The following is a 23,251-nucleotide window of genomic DNA, read 5'->3' as shown; positions in this document are numbered from 1 at the left end:
ATCGTATGATAGTTTTATTTCTAGCTTTTTAAGGAAGGCCCAAATCGATTTCCAAAGTGGTTGTACCATTTGACATTCCCACAAGCAGTGTAGAAGTGTTCCAATCTCTCCACAGCCTCTGCAACATTTATTATTTTGTGTTTTTGTATTAATGCCAGCCTTGCTGGAGTGAGGTGAAATCTCATTGTAATTTTGATCTGCATTTTTCTAATGGCTAATAATCGTGAACATTTCCTCATGTATCTGTTAGCTACCTTTAGTGAAGTGTCTATTCATATCTTTTGCCCATTTTTTAATTGGGTTATTTGTCTTTTTGCAGTTGAGTTTTTGCAGTATCATGTAGATTTTAGAGATCAGGAGCTGATCAGAAATGTCATAGCTAAAAACTTTTTCCCAGTCTGTAGGTAATCTTTTTACTCTTTTGGTGAAGTCTTTGGATGAGCATAGGTGTTTGATTTTTAAGAGCTCCCAGTTATCTATCTTTTCTTCTGTGTTCTTTATAATGTTTTGTATACTGTTTTTGCCATGTATCAGGGCTCCTAACATTGTCCATATTTTTTCTTCCATGATCTTTATCGTTTTATATTTTATATTTAGGTCTTTGATCCATTTTGAGTTAGTTTTTGTGCATGGAGTGAGATATGGGTCTTGTTTCATTTTTTTGCAGATGGATATCCCGTTATGCCAGCACCATTTGTTAAAAAGACTGTCTTTTCCCCCATTTAACTGTTTTGAGGCCTTTGTCAAATATCAACTGCTCGTATGTGGATGGATTTATGTCTGGATTCTCAGTTCTGTTCCATTGGTCCATGTATCTGTTGTTGTACCAGTACCAGGCTGTTTTGACTATTGTGGCGGTATAATAGGCTCTAAAATCAGGTCAAGTAAGGCCTTCCACTTTGTTCTTCTTTTTCAGTAATGCCTTATTTATCCGAGGCCTCTTTTCCTTCCATGTGAAATTGATGATTTGTTTCTCCATCTCATTAAAGAATGTCCTTGGGATTTGGATCGGAATTGCATTAAATGTATAGATCGCTTTTGGTAGAACAGACATTTTTATAATGTTAAGTCTTCCTATCCATGAGCAAGGTATGTTCTTCCACTTATGTAAGTCTCTTTTGGTTTCTTGCAGAAGTGTACTGTAGTTTTCTTTGTATAAGCCTTTTACATCTCTGGTAAGATTTATTCCTGAGTATTTTATCTTCTTGGGGGCTACTGTAAACGGCATTGATTTGGTTTTTCCTCTTCGATGTTCTTTTTGTTAGTGTAGAGGAATCCAACTGATTTTTGTATGTTTATCTTGTATCCCGATACTCTGCTGAATTCTTCTATTAGTTTCGGTAGTTTTCTGGAGGATTCCCTGGGGTTTTCTGTGTATAAGATTGTGTCATCTGCAAATAGAGATACTTTTACTTCTTCTTTGCCATTCTGGATGCCCTTTATCACTTTATCTAGCCTAATTGCTCTGGCTCAGACTTCCAGCACAATGTTGAATAAGAGTGGTGATAAAGGGCATCTTTATCTGGTTCCCAGTCTCAATGGGAATGTTTTCAGGCTCTCTCCATTTAGGGTGATGTTGACTGTTGGCTTTGTATAAATGCCCTTTATTATGTTGAGAAATTTTCCTTCTGTTCCTATTTTGCTGAGAGTTTTTATCATGAATGAGTGTTCAACTTTGTCAAATGCCTTTTCTGCATCAGTTGGTAAAATCATGTGATTCTTGTCTTTTGTTTTATTTATGTGGTGGATTACATTAATTGTTTTTCTAATGTTGAACCATCCCCGTATACCTGGTATGAATCCCACTTGGTCATGGTGAATTATTTTTTTGATATGTTGTTGAATTCTATTTGCTAGAATTTTTTGAGGATTTTTGCATCTACATTCATCAGGGATATAGGTCTGTAATTTTCTTTTCTTGTAGTGTCTTTACCTGGTTTTGGTACCAGGGATATTGTGGCTTCATAGAATGAGTTTGGTAGTATTGCATCCTTTTCTATGCTCTGACATACCTTTAGTAGTAGTGGTGTTAACTCTTCTCTGACAGCGTGGTAGAACTCTGCAGTGAAGCTTTACAGGCCAGGGCTTTTTTTTGTTGGGAGTGTTTTGATTACCTTTTCAATCTCTTCTTTTGTTATGGGTCTATTTAGTTGTTCTACCTCTGTTTGTGTTAGTTTAGGTAGGTAGCGTGTTTCTAGGAATTCATCCATTTCTTCTAGGTTTTCAAATTTGAGTATAGTTTTTCATAGTAATTTGATATGATTCTTTAATTTCAGTTGGGTCTATTGTAATATTGCCCCTCTCATTTCTTATTCGGGTTATTTGCTTCCTCTCCTGTTTTTCTATTGTCAGTTTGGCCAATGGTTTATCAATTTTGTTGAGTTTTTCTAAAAACCAGCTTTTGGTCTTGTTAATTCTTTCAATTGTTTTTCTGTTTTCTATTTCATTTAGTTCAGCTCTGATTTTTATTATTTGTTTTTTTCTGGTGCCTGTGGATTTCTTTTGCTGCTCTCTTTCTGTTTGTTCAAGTTGTAGGGATATTTCTTTGATTTTGGCCCTTTCTTCTTTTTGGATGTGCACATTTATTGATATAAATTGGCCTCTGAGCACCGCTTTTGCTGTGTCCCAAAGGTTCTGATAGGAGGTGTTTTCGTTCTCATTGGATTCTATGAATTTCTTCATTCCATCGTTAATGTCTTCTATAACCCAGTCTTTTTTGAGCAGGGTATTGTTCAGTTTCCAAGTGTTTGATTTCTTTTCACTTCTTTTCCTGTTATTGATTTCCACGTTTATGGCCTTATGGTCAGAGAAGTTGATTTGTAATATTTCAGTGTTTTCGATTCTGTTAAGACGTGCTTGGGAAACCCTGGTGGCATAGTGATTAAGTGCTACGGCTGCTAACCAAAGAGTCGGCAGTTCGAATCCACCAGGCGCTCCTTGGAAGCTCTATGGGGCAGTTCTACTCTGTTTTATAAGGTCGCTATGAGTCGGAATTGACTTGACGGCACTGGGTTTGGTTTTTTTGTTTTTGAAGGCTTGCTTTATGACCTAATATATGTTCTATTCTAGAGAATGTTCCATGTGCACTAGAAAAGTAAGTATAGTTGGTTGCTGTTGGGTGGAGTGTTCTGTATATGTCTGTGAGGTCAAGTTTGTTGATTGTGGCCTTTAGATCTCAACGTGTCTTTATTGAGCTTCTTTCTGGATGTCCTGTCCTTCACCGAAAGTGGTGTGTTGAAGTCTCCTACTATTATTGTGGAGCTGTCTATCTCACTTTTCAATGCTGATAGAGTTTGTTTTATGTATCTTGCAGCCCTGTCATTGGGTGCATAAATATTTAATATGGTTATATCTTCTTGGCTTATTGTTCCTTTAATCATTATATAGTGTCCTTCCTTATCCTTTCTGATGGATTTAACTTTAAAGTCTATTTTGTCAGAAATTAATATTGCTACTCCTGCTCTTTTTTGATTGTTGTTTGCTTGATATATTTTTTTCGATCCTTTGAGTTTTAGTTTGTTTGTGTCTCTAAGTCTAAGGTGTGTCTCTTGTAGGCAGCATGTAGACGGGTCTTGTTTTTTAATCCATTCTGCCACTCTCTGTCTCTTTATTGGTGCATTTAGTCCATTTACATTCAGGGTAATTATGGATAGGTATGAATTGAGTGCTATCGTTTGATGTCTTTTTTGTGTGTTGACAGCTTGTTTTTCCCACTTGATTTTATGTGCTGAGTAGATTTTCTTTATATATTGTCCTTTTCTCATATTTGTTGTTGATTTTGTTTCTGCTGAGTCTGTATTTTTCCCTTGTATTTTATTTTGATGAGTAGGATAGTTTGTCTCCTTTGTGGTTTCCTTATTATTTACCTCTATTTTCCTAAATTTATAACTGACTTTTATTTCTTTGTATCGCTGTATCTTCCTCTCCATATGGAAGGTGTATGATTACATTTCTTAAAAAAAAAAAACCTTAGTCCCTCTTTATTATTTTAATGTTGTCTTCTTTTATATAATAACATCACCGTTACCCTGTGTTGGGTTTTTTTTTTTTTTTAATCTCGCTTTGTTGTTTTTTTTTTTTTTTTTTTTCGGATTTCCCTGTCTGGGTTGACTTCTGGTTGCTCTGCTCAGTGTTCTAGTCTTGGGTCGATACCTGATATTATTGATTTTCTGACCAAAGAACTGCCTTTAGTATTTCTTGTAGTTTTGGTTTGATTTTTACAAATTCCCTCAACTTGTGTTTTTCTGGAAATGTCTTAATTTCACCTTCATATTTAAGAAACAGTTTTGATGGATATATGATTCTTGGCAGGCAATTTTTTTCCTTCACTTTTTAAATATGTCATCCCATTGCCTTCTTGCCTGCATGGTTTCTGCTGAGGAGTCCGAGCTTATTCTTATTGGCTCTCCTTTGTAGGTGACTTTTCTTTTATCCCTCGCTGCTCTTATAATTGTCTCTTTTCTTTGGTTTTGGCAAGTTTGATTATGTCTTGGTGACTTTCTTTTAAGATCTACCTTATGTAGAGTTCGATGAGCATCTTGGACAGATATCGTCTCATCTTTCACAATATCAGGGAAGTTTTCTGCCAACAAATCTTCAACATTTCTCTCTGTATTTTCTGTTATCCCTCCCTGTTCTGGTACTCCAATCACTTGTAGGTTATTTCTCTTGATAGAGTCCCACATGATTCTTAAGGTTTTTTCATTTTTTTAAATTCTTTTATCTGATTTTTCTTCAAATATATTAGTGCCAAGTGATTTATCCTTGAGTTCAGAAATTCTAGCTTCTACTTGCTCAATTCTGCTCCTCTGAGTTTCTACTGAGTTGTCTAATTCTGTAATTTTATTGTTAATCTTTTGAATTTCTGATTGCTGTCTGTCAATGGATTTTTCCAGCTTATTAAACTTTTCATTATGTTCCTGAATAATCTTTCTAATTTCAATTCCTTTATCTGCGTGTTCCTTGGCTTGTTCTGCATATTGCCTCATTTCCTTCCTGATGTCTTGAAGGGTTCTGTATATTAAACTTTTGTACTCTGGCTCTGGTAATTCCAGGAATGCACTTTCATCTAGAAGATCCCTGGATTCTTTGTTTTGAGAGCCTGTTGAGGTGATCATGGTCTGTTTCTTTATGTGACTTGATATTGACTGTTGTCTCCGAGCCACCTAGAAGTTATTTTATTAGTTTATGCTTGCTTACTGTGTCATAGCTGTTTGCTTTGTTTTGTTTTGGTATACCCCTGTGGGTTGCTTGAGTGAACCAGCTTGATTATTTTTACCTTTGGAGCTCTGACGTCCTGTCCCCAGCTGGCTAGAGCTGTTATCAGGTATATCAGTCTAGGAGTCCATTCAGTTTTCTTGTAGGAATTCAGCTCAGGTTTCCAGGTAGCTGATATCAAGTGTGTGGTACAGGCTCTGTCCTACAGCCTTAGAGGGGCAGGGGTGATTGGCGTATATACCGGTATCTAATTGCAGCAAGGGGTCACGCTCTGAACAATGCAGGGGGCTGAGAACTGACCCCCAAGTGTCTCTGAAGAAAACGCGCCTCTGTTCCCTAGAGCGTGCTGGTCGGTGCGCTCTGCAGAGGGACCATGGGCACCCAAAGTTTTTGTTGTAAGGACTGGGAAGTACCAGTTATCCCTAGACCCCTGTCGCGGGCGGCTGGGTGACCCAAGTGGAGCCACCAGTCCTTAGGTCCCTGTCGTTATAGATGAGGACCTTGTTTAATAGGCAAAGCAATGTCAAACGTCAAACACCCACCTCTCCACTGCACCGTTGAAATGGTTGGAGTTTGCCAACAAGGGCCTATTCTCCCAAAATAGGCCTACACAGGTCCATGCAGAAGGGAAAGGTACTCAAGGTCCACGGATGGTTTATGCCTGGACAGGAGCCGCTTCTGTCCTGAGCTCCCCCAGTTAATGGAGCTAGCAAATTATCTTTTCCTCTCAGTTGCAAATGTTTTCCTTCCCTAAGGCTGGGAGGAAGGCTCCAGGTGCTCACCAGAGTCTATCTCAGGCTTAGGGATTCAGCCGCTAAAGCTGGCTGGGGGGGTGGGGGCATGGTAAAATATACTCAAGTACTGAGCTTTTGCTGAGAATGCCCTTCTCCTCAGGTTCCGGAGGTGTGAGCGGGCTGCACGGCTGGCTGCCTCTCCCTGAGGAAACTGTGGCCGAATGCTAGTACCAGCCCACCGCTGCCACCGCCGCTGCTGCTCCGGGAATGGTTCCTGAGGACTCCCTGCGATTCAAGTCCGGTAACTTCTCTCTGCCTCTGTAGGGTCTCTTCCTTCCCCTGCCCCCAGTTCGTTGTCTAAGCTTGCCTTTGATGCTCAGGGCTCCCAGCTTGTCACAAACAGACTCGTTTCACTTGTTCGTTGGGGTCTTTGCTGTAAAGAGGGCTCGAGAGAAACGTCTGTATATTCCGCCATCTTGGCTCCGCCTCCCCAGTGTATTTCGAGTGCCCTCCAACCTGAGGGGCTCACTTTCTGGCACTGTATCAGACAATGTTCCGCTCCTATTCATAGGATTTTCGCTGGCAAGTTTTTTTTTAGAGGTAAATTGCCAGGTCCTCCTTCCTAGCCTTAGTCTAGAAGCTCCACTGAAATCTGTCCACCATGGGTGACCCTGCTGGTATCTGAAACACCGGTGGCAGAGCTTCCAGCATTGCAGTGACATGTAAGCCACCGCAGTAGGCCAAACTGACAGAAGAGTGGTGGAAAAGACTCTAGGTTTACTTAAATTTCAAAAAATCTCATGACTGCTGGTGGGTGGATGGCCAAATTTTTAGCAGCCAGGCTAGGGACCATTTTGTGACATGGCATCAATTGAACTCATTAAAAGGGGAGGGCAGGGTTCAGTCAAGAAACTCTGGTGGCACAGTGGTTGAGTGCTCAGCTGCTAATCAAAAGTTCGGTGGTATGAAACCCACCAGCCACTCCAGAGGAGAAAGATGTGGCAGTCTGCTTCTGTAAAGATTACAGCCTTAGAAACTCTATGGGACATTTTTACTTTGTTCTGTAGGGTTGCTATTGAGTTGGAATCGACTTGATGGCAAAGGGTTAAAGAATAAGGTTCAATCAATCACTTTAAGAGTAGCCAGCAATTGATCTTCTGTTCTTCTCCCTCCTCTTTTATAAACTTCATTGTAAGTAGCCTACCGGGAGCCATTTGCTTTTTTTTTTTTTTTCCTAACAATCAGAATGGGCTCCCTCTATGCATATGGTATAAATCTTATGTTTCAATTCCTTTGAGCTTTGATTATTTTCGAAGTTTCAATATAAGCAATATTTCAGCTCTCAGTTCTCTGTGAAGATGGTAAGGTTGCACATGCAACAGAAATTCTAGAATCTGAAATTCATTCCAGCAATGATTCCAGAACCAATCATACAAATTTGTGTGTTGACTGGTCAGCACAGCACATTTTTTTTTTTTTTTTTTGCATTTAATGTGAATGTTTTTGGGGGCATACTCTCCTTATTTCATAGACCCCTCCCACTGCTCCTTGACGTCTTATAACCCTGAGTGACTTCTTACATAAGGAACTGGACTGGCACCAAAGTCCAGTTTGAGTTGTAACTCCCTGGATTGTAAGATAACATTTGGCAAAAGTTGTTCAAGTATCCCAGGAATCCGAGTTGCTCCATTTCCCCAGTTTCTTTACTGATGCAGTGCTTTTAAAACCAGTAAAAAAAGCGCAAAAACTGTTGCCGTTGACTCCAACTCATGGCAACCCCATGTTTAGGGTTTTCGATGGCTTATTTTTCAGAAGTAGATTGCCAGGGTGCCCCTGGGTGGACTCAAATCTCCAACCTTTTGATTAGCAGGGGAACTCTTACCCATTTGCACCACCCAGGGACTCTGTAATGCTTTGAGAAACTAATGCTCTGGAAGAGGAAATTAAGGGACAACATTTAACTTTCATTGTTTTGCTAGTATAGGCAGTCAGCAAAGCCAGATAGTAAATATTTTAGGCTTTGCGGGCCACATATGGTCTTCGTCACATATTCTTTGTTTTGTTTTTTACAACTCTTTTAAAATGTAATAAAAAACCTTTCTTAGCTCCCAGGCCATATAAAAACAGGCTGTGGGCTGAATTTAACCCATGGGTCATAATTTGCTGACTATATTAAAGATTTGTTTTCTCTAACTTTTTGATGTTCACAAGCTAAAACGCCGCAGTTCTCATATCTGAGAACACAAGCACATTTGTTACAAATAGTAATTCAAATTTACTTATTGAATATAATTAACATTTTTCCTTTATATCAATTAAAATATTAATTGAGTAGAAAACATTGCGTACATACTAGTTCTTTCATCATGCTACACACTTTATAGTTATTTCTGTCTGGTAACTGGAAACCCGTGCTCTTCAGCTCTGGGAAATTTGACGGTATAACTGTAATTTCATTCCTTTCATTTTTCTCTGTCTTTTTATTAATAAGATGGATCTCTTGAATTGATTATATTTTTCTGTTATATTTTCCCGCCTATCATTGCCTTTTGATCATGCTTTTGGGAAGATTTCCTTGATTTTATCTTCCACTCTTTGTATTGGCTTTTAAATTTTTTTATTTTTAAGAGTCTTTTTTGTTGTTGTTCTCCAATAGCTTATTTTTCATAACACTTTGTTCTTGCTTTATGGATGCAATATCCTCTTTGTTTTCTGAGGATACTAATTAAGATAACAGCTTTGAAGAAAAACCTCAAACCACTCTTTCCTCCAGGGTCATTTCTTTTCCTGATTATTTTGGTATCTTTCTTGCACATGGGAGGTTTTCTTCAAACGTCTCGTAATATTTTTGTTTCCATGAGTATTTTACAGTGATGCACTGAAAACCAGATTGGAAACTCCTTTCCTTAGCTTGAGATGTGCTCATTGATTGGTTATTTCTCGTATTTCAACAAAATACCATTGGTGGAAGTCTAGCCCAAGGGCCGTTAAATTCTTGAGAGAAGAAACTGCCAATCTTTTACCAGAGTAGGAGGTGGGGGGAAACCCTAGTGGCATAGTGGTTAAGTGCTACGGATGCTAATCAAGAGGTCAGCAGTTCAAGTCTGCCAGGTGCTCCTTGGAAACTCTATGGGGCAGCTGTACTCTGTCCTATAGGATCACTATGATTCGGAATTGATTGGATGGCAGTGGGTTTTTTTTTTTTTTTTTTTTTTGGTTTAGGAGGTGGGGAGGTATTTAGCTTTCAGTTACCATGCATAGGACAGAGAAGGAAGGTGGAAGAGGTAACTTTATACAATTTTATACTGTCTACAAAAGTTCAGTTTTGCCCTGTGCCTCATCGTTTCTTTCCTTTGTGTTTTGTGTCCGCTGGTCCTGAGCCCTTACCACTTCTAGTAAGTGACCTGTCACTCTTCATGTACTATCTGCCTTTTTGGCGGTGACTTCCTTAGCCTGGAAACCCTGGTGTCATAGTGGTTAAGAACTATGGCTGCTAACCAAAAAGTCAGCAGTTCAAATTCACCAGGAGCTCCTTGGAAGCTCTATGGGGCAGTTCTACTCTGTCCTGTAGGGTTACTATAAGTTAGAATCGACTCGAGGGCAACAGGTTTGGTTTCCTCAGCCTCATTAAATACATATATGTTCTGTTTTCCAGAAATTGACCATTCCTTTTGCCATGTTCTCTTTCTATTTGTCAGTTAGATCCTTTTTTTTTTCTTTTTAATATTTTTTATGGAGATTTTGGAAGGGAGAGTATATGAAGAGTTGACTCCGTAATACATACATAAGACATATTTTGGCTTCATCTTTTGTTCATTATTTTTAACTTTACTGAATGTTTCTTTCAGTAGTTCTGTTAAATATGGCCTGTAATTAGTAAATTTTATGATTTTTAATGACTTAGTTGCCTTTACGTTTGAATGACAGTTTGGCTAGAAAACTTATTTTACTTAGAACTTAGAAATTACCACTCCATTATCTTCTTGCTTCTAGTGTTACTAGTCAGATGTCTGATTTCCTTCTGGTATCTGGTAGTTTATAAGTAACTTTTGGTTGGTAGTTGCCAGTCTAGAAGATCCTGAGAAGTTTCCCCTAACTTTATAGAAAGGAAATGTTCAAACAAACAAGAAAGTTGAAATAAAGGCCCAGCAAACACCTGTGTACCTGACACCTAGATAAGCATGTAGGCATATTTACTTTATTTCCCTCTCTTTCTATGTGTGTGTGCAATTCTTTTGTTTAACTGTTTGAAAGTAAGTTGTGGCCATCACAGAATTTATCCCTAATTATTCAGCACATTTCCCCAGAGAATAATGACAGTCTCCATTAACCAAACTCCTGTTATCACATCATGGAAACCCTGGTGGCATAGTGGTTAAGTGCTATGGCAGCTAACCAAGAGGTCAGCAGTTCGAATCTGCCAGGTGCTCCTTGGAAACTCCATGGAGCAGTTCTACTGTGTCCTATAGGGTTGCTATGAGTATAAATCAACTTGACGGCTGTGGGTTTAGTTTGGTTTGGGTTTATTATCACATCTGGGCAAATTAATACTTATTATTTTGTAAGTCATCTTTTATATTTTCTTCTGTCATACATTTTAGAATTTTTCCTTTTTCTTGCTCTTTTGATATTTTACTTTTACGTGTACCAGGGTTGGAGCTTTCTAAATTATTTCTTTTTATCCACATTGCTTAGCAGTTAAGCAGGAGTTTTCAATCTGACTCCATGGCTTTTTCAGGTCTAGGACAGTTTCTTCTTTTATTTCACATTTACTTCCTTTGTCCTCTGTGCTGTCTTCCTTTGGAACTCCCTCTGGAATTTCTCATATACATGCTATGTCCCATCCTTTCTTCCATATTTTCCATCACTTAGTCCCTTTGGAATTCATTTAGGGAGAATTCCTTAGCTTGATCTTCGAGCTCATTAATTTGTCTTCCAGTTTAGTTCATTTTACTTTTTATCCCACCTCTAGAATTCCTTATTAATTTGATGATCAAATTTTTAATTTTCTTGATCTTTATTTGAGTCTTGTGATGGATACACAGTCTTCCTATACCTCTCTGGAGATCTGTTTCTATATTTTCTAAGGTTTAATTTATTTTGCTCTATTAGCTCCATTTACTCTGGAACCACTTTTTCAGTTTTTTTTTTGTTTTTATTTTTAATTTTTGGGCCTCTATTACTTTATAATTTTCCTAAAATATTTTGTGATTACTGATTGCGTGCTCATCTTTAGTTGGTTTTCCAGCTAGCCCTCTGTGGACATGATATGTTTTTATCGCAACCTTCTTTTTTCAGCTATGAGGGTAGGATGCAACATGCTGACAGATGGGGTGGATAGTAACTAATTTTGTGTAAGGTTTTTGCCATTTTCTTGTTCTGACAACATGGCACCAACCTGATCAGCAGAAGTCCCCACACACTCTTTCTTGTGGGAACAGAAACTACTGCTGTCTGCTCAAATGGTGTAGGTAATTTCCATGAGCTACTGGGACGAGGTCTGCGAGGAGGATGTAGAATGTCAGAATTATCCTCCTGAGGATCATGAGAGAGAAGCATTTGCCTATCGATACCTAACCCTCATTGGTTGAGGATTGCACCAACAGGCACTAATTCTTCTGAGTTTCTTCTGAGCTTCAAGTACGTGCTTGCAGAGTAGTCTTCTACGTGCTACGCTGCAGCAATGAAACACCCTGGAGTAGAGAGCATGGGCACTTGAGGTGAGATGCTGTCACTGTGACATGAGACAAAGCCTCATCGAACGGTTTGCCACCATCATGGCATGAATCGTGGTGAGACTGAGAAGGTCTCAGGAAAGGACATTAGTGGCATCTGCATCTGATACAAGAAATGGAATAGGAATTTCAGGCAAAAATGTTATAGAGGACTTCTTCCAGAGCCATGATTCCTATGAGACCAGGAGACACTTAAGAAAAATAAAGACAGGTCCTGCTTGACAGGACCTGACTTCATAGGACAGTAAAATATCCCAGTAAGCCTCTGATAACACCAACTTCTCATAGCACTTCAAGCCTAATTCAAAGGAATACATTTTAGACCAAGGCATACAAAACCCTTTTCTCATTGGTGCTTTTTGGAATTGTTTCCTAATTCAAGAATCCATCCAATGCTGTAACAATCCACAATATAGCAATGATAAGTGTGCCATTTTTAGAAGACATGGAACAAATTAGTGGCACGTGCTGTCTTTATCTCCAGTACAGAGATGTTTGTCATTGGAAGCCTCCTGTATTTTCTTTTAGCTCTTTATTTCTTATGGTTTTTAGTATCTTCTCATAAATATTGAAGGATCTGAACTTTGCCAGACATCTCAGAACAAGATTATAACTTGAATCCTACTTCTTATCAATCATCATTAGATTCAATGTATACTACTATATTATTTATTCTCTATATCCACTAGGGGAAATTATTCTCTAACAATTATGAAAGATGAATTTTTACTGAAATAGCCTCATAAATAAAGAATAACAGAGGGCTGGTTTGTAATGAATCCTGAAGAACTAAAGGAAAAAAGGTTTTCAGAGAAGATTTACCTCTAATGCCCACTGTTTATGATTTCCACTGGTTAATCACCTTTTAAATCTTCCATTGTGGGGAAGGAAAAAAAAAAAAAACACATGCGTGAAGGCAACAAGGAAAGAAATGGTTTTAAGGATCTGGGAAATACCCTCCATTCTGAGTTGTTGCTCCATTAAGTTTGAGGCAGGGAGTTGTGACATTCGTAGCTGAAAGGGTAGGCAAGGGTTAGATCATGAAGAAGTATCACAATGGGCTGCCCAGACACTATTCTATTGGCCATCATTGAAGGATATTAAACATGAAAATGATATAATCATTTGGAAGCTTTTTAGAGAACTAGTAATATGAAAGGAAAAGGACCAAGAGCCAGAGAGAGTATTTAGGAGTCTTTTGTATCTTCAGGTGAGTTATGATGACAGCCTGAACCCTGGTGGTTATAGTGCAAATGGAGAAGAGGTTTCCAGGTAACCAGAGTATTTGAGATATTATCAATGACTAAGTTAAGGATAGGGTATGAACAGTGAGGCAGGCTCCAGATTTCAAGCTTGGCTTAAGGTGGGTGTTAGTGGATATAGGGTTTATTACTGGGGAAAAGTTACTAAAAACAAAATCCACTCCCAACCCAGAAAACCTCTCCATGAATATAGAAAAGTTTTATTATTAAATAATTATTAAACTAGAATGTGATGATACAGTACAGGCAATCCACTAAAGAGATTGCAAAGACAGAAAGAAACCTGACCCTTTATATAATGGAGTGGATACAGCTCTTTACATTCACATGTTCAAGATAAAATTGTCTAGTCTCTTTTTGGCATTTTGTGACCTGGGCCCCCTGAGGTTACGCTAAGCTCCTTTTAGGAAACTGGAAGGTACAGGAGGATTACCTGACATTACATTTTAAAGAAGTAGCTGCCAGGTTCTTGAGTTAATACTTTAGATCTGCTACGAAGAGACAGAGAAAGAACTTATCATTTTATCTTCCCATTTAAGGGAAATCTGGTTAAAAGTACCCATTAGCAGGAGCCTGGGAAGAGCTGACTAGGCTGAAGGATGGGAAAGCTAATCTATTAGCCATTCCCTCAATCACCACTCATCAACCAGACATCAACCGCTGGTGGGAATATTTGCAAGGTGCTTGGACCACAGGAAATTTGTATTACATCTTTGCTTCAATATATTTTAACAAAATACTATGGGACGGAATAATCTGATACTAGGTGTAATCTTTAAAGATACGTCAAAGAGAGGGTGACTTAGCCTAGAGGTTTTGAAACACTATGGAAAAATGGAAATCTTGGGCTGCCCTCATTAACTATTGTGGATAACCACTGTATTTCCCAATCTGCAGAGTATGCAAATTGTGAACATGCACAAAGAAGTTTTCAGAAAATTGCAACAAGAAAGTGGCTATATAATTTTTCTTCAGGAGCAGATAATTAGAGTTTACCTTGGTTTTTCATTGTATCCTCAAATCTTACCACCTACATCTCATGCACAAACTAGACTATTCTGTCTTCCATTTCTGCTTTGGTTAATTATCTGTCATCTTTGGAAGCTTCATTAACTTTTTTCAATGCAAAAAAATGTATGACTTAAAATTCTGAAAGTGTAAAAACGACCTTAGCATTTTTTTGTTGTTGTTGTTGTTCTTGGATCATTCTATAGCCATATTCAGGTTTTCTAGCCTCTTCCTACAGGTTTGGGGCTCTGACCTCAAGAGAAAAAAAAAGGCAAATGCTTAACAACTCAAGAAGATACATTGCCAATCCAAGCAATTTTTTAAGTATCTAGAATTGGGCTGGTGAAGTTCGGTAATTAGCATCATAAACACACCATTTTCTTTGTTTTTCTGGTTTAGAGTGTTTATGTACTTTACGGGTGTAAGTTTTTAAAAGTCCCCTCCTGTACTTAAATTTTATATCCCATCAGCAAAGTTTTAGCTGAATTGGCGCCTAAAATATGCCTTCTGGTAGAATGAGGTATCCTCCAAATTACACCAAACTTGGCTGCTCAATCAAGTGTTTTAAAAAACAATTTACGAAAAGACATTGTTTGACCAATCAAATGTAAATGTTTAATAATTCACAAACACTAGAGTATAGCTTGGTTTGACTTAGACTTCTGTAAGTTTCCAGCTCCAACACCACCTCAGGCAGTTATATAATAGAACTTCCAGACAAATTAATTTTTTTTTTTTTTTAATAAGGGAGAATGAAAATTAAAAAAGCAAGTTTAAAGTCTTTCTCAGCACCTTACGCCATTTAGCATCACAGGGGAAGGGTAGAAATGCTTTGGAGGATACAAATAGGGTTTGATGAGTCTAAATCAGTAGGGTAGTGGCAGTAACCCTGATAAGCTGGTGGCAGACTTTCAAACTTTTGTCCACACATGCTAATTAACTTTGTTGTTGTTGTTGGTTGTCTTCTAGTAAGCTCTGCCTCGTGATGACCCTATGCACAACAGAAAGAAAAGTTGTGCAGTTCTGCATCACCTTCACAATTGTTGGTAGGGTATGTTCAAGCCCATTGTTGTTGCTACTGTGTATTTTGAATGCCTTCCAACCCAGGGGGCTCATCTTCCAGCACTATATTGGGTGATATTCTATTGTGGTTTGTGGGGTTTTCACAGGCTAATTTTTTCAAGTAGATCTCTAAGCCTTTCTCCCTGGTCTGTCTTAGTCTGGAAGCTCTGCCGACATCTGTCCACCATGGGTAACCCTGTTGGCATTTGAAATACCAGTGGCATAAACACTAATCGTAGCAACATGCAAGCCACCACAGTGTGTGGAAACTACCCACAGTAAGTCCCTTTATTTCAGGTTTTCTAACTCCAAAATTTTAGCCTCATTCAATTTATTTTTCCCAGTGCCCCATAGAACATCTTTACTCACAAATTTGGCCCCATACTTCAAACTTGTTGGGACTAAATCTGGATAACATCTCTGCCCTCTCTAACCCTGCCCCCAAAGAAAACTTGATAATATAGTTTCCATTCCAAAGAAGGGAAGACATTCAATGAAACGGGTTGTAAAATTTGTATTTCCAACTCCTTAAGGTGTTTTCTTTATAGAACACATGGGAAAGCCATTCAGTGAAGCATAGCTATTGGGCAGAGTGAGCATGAGGCAGACATGTTATTTTAGAAGGAAAATCCTCTCCTTGGAGTAACTCAGAAAGGGTGGGAGAGCTGTAACCTTTCACTTGTGTTCTGCTCCACTTCACCGCACTCTGTAATGAATGCGCTGGTCAAAAACCACGTTCTGATGAAGTGACACAAAGATGCAGGGCATCCCACAGCCTCTGAAAGGAAGCCTCTTTGGTTTTCTCTGAAGCATACTGGAACATGAGATCCCATCACAATCTTTGAGGACTGAAATATAACAGCACACAACCCATGTTTGGATTGCCTATAAACCACAAAAGAATAGCCACAATAGCAGCAACTTTTCTTCCTTAGCTCCATACAGTCAAGTATTCTAAAAGCTACAACCTGGAATTACAATTTCACTGATTTCTGGGAGGGAAAAAAAAAGAAGTTTTTAGGAGGAGCACTGGTGGCGTAGTGGTCAAGAGCTTGGGTATTAAAGAGTCAGCAGTTCAAATCCACCAGCTGCTTGCCCCTTGGAAACCCTATGGGGCTGTTCTCCTCTTTCCTATAGGGTCATTATGATTTCAGAATTGACTCGATGGAAATGGCTTTTTTGGGGGGTGGTGGGGAGCATGGAGTAATAATAGAAAGTGCTTTAGACAGGAATTTTAGCTCTTTTTTCCACCCCAGTAACTAACTCTGCAATTGAGGGCAAATCATTTGGGGCCCTTCATTTAACAGATGAGAATGCAATAAGCTTCCTTATCTATAAATAAAAAGTAAAAAGCTTGAGTGTAATGAGTTATAAAACTTTTCTATAATTCTAAATTTTAATCTTTTAGCTTTAGGAGAGGTGCCATCACTGATGTGAAAATTATTACTACCCTCTCAGGAACTCATTTTTTCTTCTTAATTCATAGGGAAATGAATCAATATTGTAGTAACAAAAAATTATTTCCTTGGCTAATTTACTTCTAGAGTGACCGACAAGAGAGTAAGTAAAATTCTACTTCCTAGAAGGTGTTAGAGACTTGGACACAGGTAATTCTCAGTTACCGTGGGGTTGTTGTCGGTTGCTGTTGAGCTGCCTCCAACTCATGGTGACATTATAACAGAACAGTTGGGTGACATCTTCATGAATGTTGGTGTGTTTGAGTCCATTATTGTGGCTATTGTGTTAATCCATCTCTTTGAGAATTTCCCTTGTTTTTCCTGACCCCCTAGTGATTGGCCTTTCCAGATGACATGCTGAAAGTAAGGGAGCCAAAGTCTCGCCATTTTTGTTCCTAAAGAGCATTCTGGTTATATTTCTTCTAACGATAGGCTTAACCAATTTGATTGCTACCTACGACAGGATAGAATAATCATATTCCTGATCAGCTATGGTAATAGTGTAGCAGAGCTCAGAAATTAGACTAGGTCGATTTACCACTAGTTTCAATTGTTGGCCCTCTCCCAGAGGGCCAGGGAAGGTATGGTGGTTTTAGGTAAAACAGAGCCAAGCCTTGGGGATAGACTGGTTACTGGTTGGTGGAAAGGGAGTTGTGAAGCAGTAGAAGATGATGCATAGCTCATTTCAACTATGACTTAACGTTTTCTGTAAACTGCTGTCTTCTCTGATTGAGTATATGTCTGTATGACTGTATGTCCAGAATAAACTGGACACTTTATTAAGGCCTTTTCCAGCCTAATCAGTTCATGGTCTTCAAATCCATACTCAGCATTTTCTTCCAATATACTCTTCATCTCAAATCTCTACTTAAAGATACAGAAAATATCTCCATGAGAAAGAGCATTGTATACAGTGGAATCGTATGCAGTAGAGTAAGAGAAACATCTTCTACTGAATTGTTAATTTTATTGAAATATCACTTACTCTTTAATTGCTAGTACCCTGAGTTATTATATGACAAAGAGTAATGATACCAATTACTTTTTAACAGGGATTTGGGGATCATCATCTTGGTACTGAGCTGCTGTGATTCGTGTAAGGTGATTTAGTCCATGCAGCCTATTCCTCCTAGCAGAAAGGCATTAAGGTTATCGCTTGCTTTTTGTTTTTTTTTTTTTTTTGCAGCAAGGTTGAGTTTTTGCCATATAAGAATGCTATTCTTCCTTAGATTAAAAAAAAAAAAAGGAGGGGAATGGGCATTGGGACAGAGCAATGGTGAGAAAGCTCTTTCACTTTGGGGTTTGGCTAAAGAAGGTGGGAGACAAGAGGAGTAATTCTGAGCAATCATACAGCTAGGACTGAAAATCCCTCCAAACTCAGCCCCCTAGGGAGTAAGTGTAGATTTTTGTGAAAATGACTTTATATATAAACTAAATCATCTCTTATGATTATAAGATTGAAATTGTAGAGGGCTCAGGCCTGCAATGGCCTAGAATTACCATAATTGAATTAACATTAAGGAGAGATTTCTTCTTCCTGTGGAGAAAATACTGCCAGAGAAGTTATCGAAGGCAGTGGTGCTTATAGGTCACCAAAAGTCTCCTCTGCAGTGTCAAGAACTGAACTACAGCCCCAGTCTGTAATTCAGCAACAATGCTGTGCAGCAGGGACCCTACCTGGAGGCTGTGTTCCCTGTGTTTCAACAGTGACACCATGTGGCAACAGTTGTCAAAAGAATGACCTCTGACCAAGCAGATTATCTGACTTTCTTTCAGGATGGAATATGCACCTCTGGGAGCTTTAAAGTTCTCATTCGAAGGAAAATCCTGGAGAGAGAAGGAAAGAATGGCTGTCATCCAAGTGGACCATGCTACCATCTGAAAAGGGAAACTTTCCTTCCTTTCTCTTCAAAATGGAAAAAACAAAGGATCACTTAAACTCCTCACTCAGTGGGGAAAATCAGAATCAATCAGTTTCAATGCTTGGAATGACTCAGTCTGAATTAGCAAAGCAAGTTAAACAACAACTCCAAACTGATTGCTAAATTATCCCTTTACAGCAAGGGGCTGTAGGTTATAAGCTAAAAGCCTGGGCTTTGCCTCAGATCTACCTGGGGATAAACCCAGTTGTGCCACTTACTACCTCTGACTTTGGAAAAGTTATTCAACTCCTGACCTCACTTCCTTGTCTGTATAATGGGAAGAAAATTACACACCTTGTGGAGTGATTTTGAGAATTTAATGCATTAGTTTACATAAAGTTCTTAGCCCAATATTGGACCCTGTTGTGTTTTTACCTTTCATACTGTCTTGCTGCTTACCTTGTTCTGAGGCTAGCCATTACTTTCTTTAATTCAAGATTCATTCTATAATTCAGTAATCAGATCTTGATCCTTGTATTATTTACAATGTTTTACCTGTACATTTATATTTCTGGACACATTGCAGTATCCAAAACCGAAAATGAAACTCATTGCCATCAAGTTGATTCTAACTCATAGTGACTGTATAGGACAGAGTAGAACTGCCCCATAGAGTTTCCAAAACTATAATCTTTATGGAAGAAGACTGCTACATCTTTCTCCCAGGAAGCAATTGGTGGGTTTGAGTCGCCAACCTTTTGGTTAGCAGCAGAATGCTTAACCACTGTGCCACTACCCAGGCTCCTTTATTACAGTATCAAATTATATTTTCTTAGGTTTTTTTTTTTTTTATAAACGGCTACAGTTTAAGAAACTAAGGTCATGATGAAATTGTAATGCAAAGATCATAGAGTCAAATACTCATAGGGACCAGGTAGGTATATAAATTATTAAGGTAAATCAGATGAGAAAATAGGACCTGAAATGGAGAATGCATGTTCCCTCCAACAGAATGGCCTAGTAGAGTCAGTTTGCTGCTGGCAAGTAGAATAAAGGCCCAGTTTTGTCAAAGTGTCTATTTTTCAAGTTTTATAATGTGGAAATTTTGAAATCTTCAATACTAGAGAGTGACCTAAATTTTTTCAAACATGATGGGCCAAACAAAAGACATTTATGGGTCCAATTCAGCCCTTGCCAGTTTGCAGCCTACAAGATGGAATTTTGAATGTGTGCCACCTAGTGGTAAGAATTAACATTAAAAGACAATAATTTACAAAACGCTGCTTTATAGTATATGACTATAATGCTAAGTATCTATGGTCATTGGTCTTCCAAACTCTTCTTAAATAATTAGCCATAAATGCTAGTGAAGTCGGTTAGTTTTGGGAACTTCTTTTATCACAATCAGCGGTTCTGTAATTTATTTCACTCATAACTACAGTGGCTGCAAAAGGGCTGCTCCAGTGGTTTTGCTGCTCTCATGTTTATTGCTAAAATTTCTAGAGGTTCTGTCCTCTTAAACTCCGGATGATCTGCTGTCTGGAACCACTCTCCTAAGACTATGACCTAATTCTTACCTTGCCTAGAACTAGTTAGAAGGAGCTCTAGTAGGGCAGTGATTAAGAGCTTGGCTGCTAACCAAAATGTCCACAGTTTGAATCCATCAGCTGCTCCTTGGAAACCCTATGGGGTAGTTCTACTCTGTGCTACAGGGTCGCTATGAGTCAGAATTGACTCGATGGTAACTGGTTTGGTTTTGGGTTTTGATTACTAAATTGTATTTAATCTGATCTTAATTTTTAATTAACTCATGAATTCAGTTAAACTGATGTATTCAGGTTTATATTTGCCACCTTTTGTGATTTTATTTATCCCGGTTTATTGTTCCATGTTTCTTTTTTCTCCTCTTTCAAACTTTTAGTAGATGGAATAGTTTTTTTTTAAACTTCTGTTGCCCCAATATTTTGAAAGCTTTATACTTTATTTCTATTCTTTGAATAAATATTCTTAAATTTTTAAAACACACAAATGACTTTACAAAGTTCAATGTTAACCAGTAGCTTCATCCCTCACTTAAAAAGTACAAAAGTCTTAGATACTTCTTTTCCTGAGTCTAACATTTTATTATTTGCCTACTTTAGTTCTGACTTATTTTTATACTCCTCAAATAAGTTTTAAATAAAAATTTTAATAATATTTTGTATAGTCAGTTATTTCAGTTCATTTATTTTCCACTGTTTCTTGCTTCTTAATTCTTCCTTTGGGATGTATTTCCTTGTTCTGGAAACACATTTTAAAAAGATGTTTCAATGAAGATCTACTATACATGAAATTGGAGTTTCAGAAGGGGAGTAGAGAGAAGATGGGGAAGAAGAAATTTAAAGAGATAATATTTCAAGAGTTTTCTAAAACTGACCACCAAATATGTCAAGCAACAAATTCTAGAAGCCTGTAAAGCCCAAGTAGGGTAAACACAATGAAAACCACATTTTGGTACATCAGATTAAAACTAATGAAAATCAGGAGGCAGAGCCAACATAGCTCTATAGACAGATGCACCATGCCATCCCTCCGCAGCAAAGACCCAAAAAACTAAGTAAAACAAATATAAACGTCAATCCTGGAACCCTAAACATCAAATAAAGGGATAAAGAACTAGATCAAGCACCAAATGGAAGAAGAAACTGGGGGAGAACAGAGAATAAGGAAAGCTGTGGAGTGGAGGTCCCTGGCCACTGAACACAATACAGTGTTGACATCTTAGAACACAGCTAGCAGCTACTCCACACAGGGAGTACAGGAAGGCAACTTCACAGAGGTCCCAACAGGAGGCAGAGGACCCAGTTACCAGAGAAACACACTTTCCCACCCCCACCCTTCTGCCCCATACAGTGCCCCCACTGCTTCCCAATAGGCCACACCATGCTGCTCAGTTGTCGCAGATCCCCTCTGCCCCACCAGCCGGCTCCCACTGTGCCATTTTTTTTCTCTTTCCCTTTCTTCCTTTTCTTCCTCCCTTACACCTAGCCCATGCACCACCTCCACCCCTCTGTGATGGGCTGTGCTGTGCCACTCAGCTGGAGAGGCACCGACTTGCCACCACCCTGGATCTGCTCCACCCACACTGGCTACCATCACATCACTTTTTTTCTTTTCTTCCTTCTCTCTCTCCCTACCACTTAGCCCCATATGCCACCTTCACCCATGCCCAATGGGCCATGCCACACTGCTTTGGTAGAGAGCCACTGGCCATGGCTGCCCTGTGTCTGCCCCTCCCCTGTCCACGAGCTCCCACTGTGCCTTTTTTTTTTTTTTTTTTTTACCCTTTTTTGTTTTTCCTTCTTCCTCTAGCCTAGCCTGGTATGCCTACTTCCCCCTTCCCAATGTCCCCCAACATGTCACCTTGGCTAGAGCATCTGTGATGCTCAGGCCCATGGCTACACCTGGCCCACACTGTCCCCTTCCTGCCACTTGACCAGCTCCTGGGAAGTGAGCCTCATACCACTCACCATTTGACACCCCCACCTATCTGCTGAGGAGCTGTGAACATTCCTACACTGCTGGACCAACAACAGGAGGCAGACAGCATTCCCCCAGTTCATCCTCAGCCACCTCGCCAAATCATTATACACTGAAGTGAGTTCACTCTGCCTACTGTTGCACTGCCACCCAGACAAGGTGGTGAGAACTATTGTGACCACAGACAAGTGAGTAGCAAAGCATGCCTGGCCCACCCACCCTGACATATCAAAATAAAACAAAAAGCAAGACAAAACAAAAGAACATACAATCAATAAATAAAGAAAATAATATCTTAGTGTCACGGTGACATCAGACAGTATGAAAACATATAAGAAAGTGAGACAAGATAGTTCCAGCAAGTGACCAGAATAAAGAATCAGATGACCTTCTGGTAGACGAAAGGTGGTGGAACTACAAAATTAGGACATTTCCAGATAGAAAGTAAGGGAATTCATAAAAACCAAACCAAATTTACAATAAATTTTAAAGGGAATCCTTTGTTTAGAGAACCAACAACATCAGACAACAACTGGAGTCTAGAACACAGGATAGGATCAGCCAGATAACAACCTAGGTAAAGAACTCTCAAAAATAAAACAAAGCTAAAGTCTTAAAACAGGGAAACAGAGACGTCAATCTGTAAATGATGACAATGTCAAAACAGTAAAAGGGTGAATAAATGGTGTAGCTATAGAACTTTTAGTTGAAGAGGAAGTCAAGGTGATATCAAGTAATTAAAGACTGATTCAAACTTAGGAAGTTAAGGGTAAATTTCAAGGTAACCACAAAGAAAGTTAAGAAACCTACTCATTAGAGTAAAAAAGAAGAAAAACATAAAGTCTCAGTAAACACAAAATCTGTAATAATGAATGAAAACAAAAATTCCACAAAGAAAAGGAACTCAGCACAGGAAAGTAAGAGGAACAAAGAAAACAGCATCACAAAAAAAAAAAAAAGCAATAAACTCATACATATCAGTAATTACACTGGATATAAATGGCTTAACTGAACCTGTAAAGAGATGAGAGTTGCAGAATGGATAAAAAAAGCATGACTCATCAATAGACTGCCTAAAAGAGACACACCTTAGATCCAAAGGCAAATATATTAAAAACCAAAAGATGAAAAAAAAAATCAAGCAAACAGTAACCAAAAAACAACAGGAGTGGCAATACTAATCTCAGATAAAATAGACTTTAAGGTAAAATCAACCAAAAAGACAAACCCATTGGTTTCGAGTTGATTCTGACTCATAGAGACTGTATAGGGCAGAGTAGAATGGGATTTCCAACGAGTGGCTGGTGCATTCAAACTGCCGACCTTTTGGTTAGCAGCCAGATGCTTAAACACTGTGACACCAGGGCCACACAGAAGACAAGGAAAGACATTATA

The 23,251-nt window shown here is 38.7% G+C and overlaps 1 long non-coding RNA gene across 2 annotated transcripts in view; it reads left to right on the top strand.

Annotated features, from left to right (window-relative positions):
* LOC135232261 (uncharacterized) overlaps positions 1–23,251 on the top strand; it is a 71,659-nt gene that overhangs the window by 15,567 nt on the left and 32,841 nt on the right. Inside the window, exons 2-3 of one of the 2 annotated variants that reach the window (XR_010322773.1) lie at positions 6,112–6,252; positions 18,252–21,611. This is a non-coding gene — a long non-coding RNA (uncharacterized LOC135232261). Of the gene's footprint in view, positions 1–6,111; positions 6,253–18,251; positions 21,612–23,251 lie in introns of those variants that run through there. The other variant, XR_010322774.1, reaches the window with a different exon arrangement.

Source organism: Loxodonta africana, chromosome 8 (genome assembly GCF_030014295.1).
Source record: "Loxodonta africana isolate mLoxAfr1 chromosome 8, mLoxAfr1.hap2, whole genome shotgun sequence".
Taxonomy (NCBI): domain Eukaryota; kingdom Metazoa; phylum Chordata; class Mammalia; order Proboscidea; family Elephantidae; genus Loxodonta; species Loxodonta africana.
The sequence above is the reverse complement of the archived record's forward strand: the minus strand, read 5'-3'. Positions and strand labels throughout refer to the sequence as shown.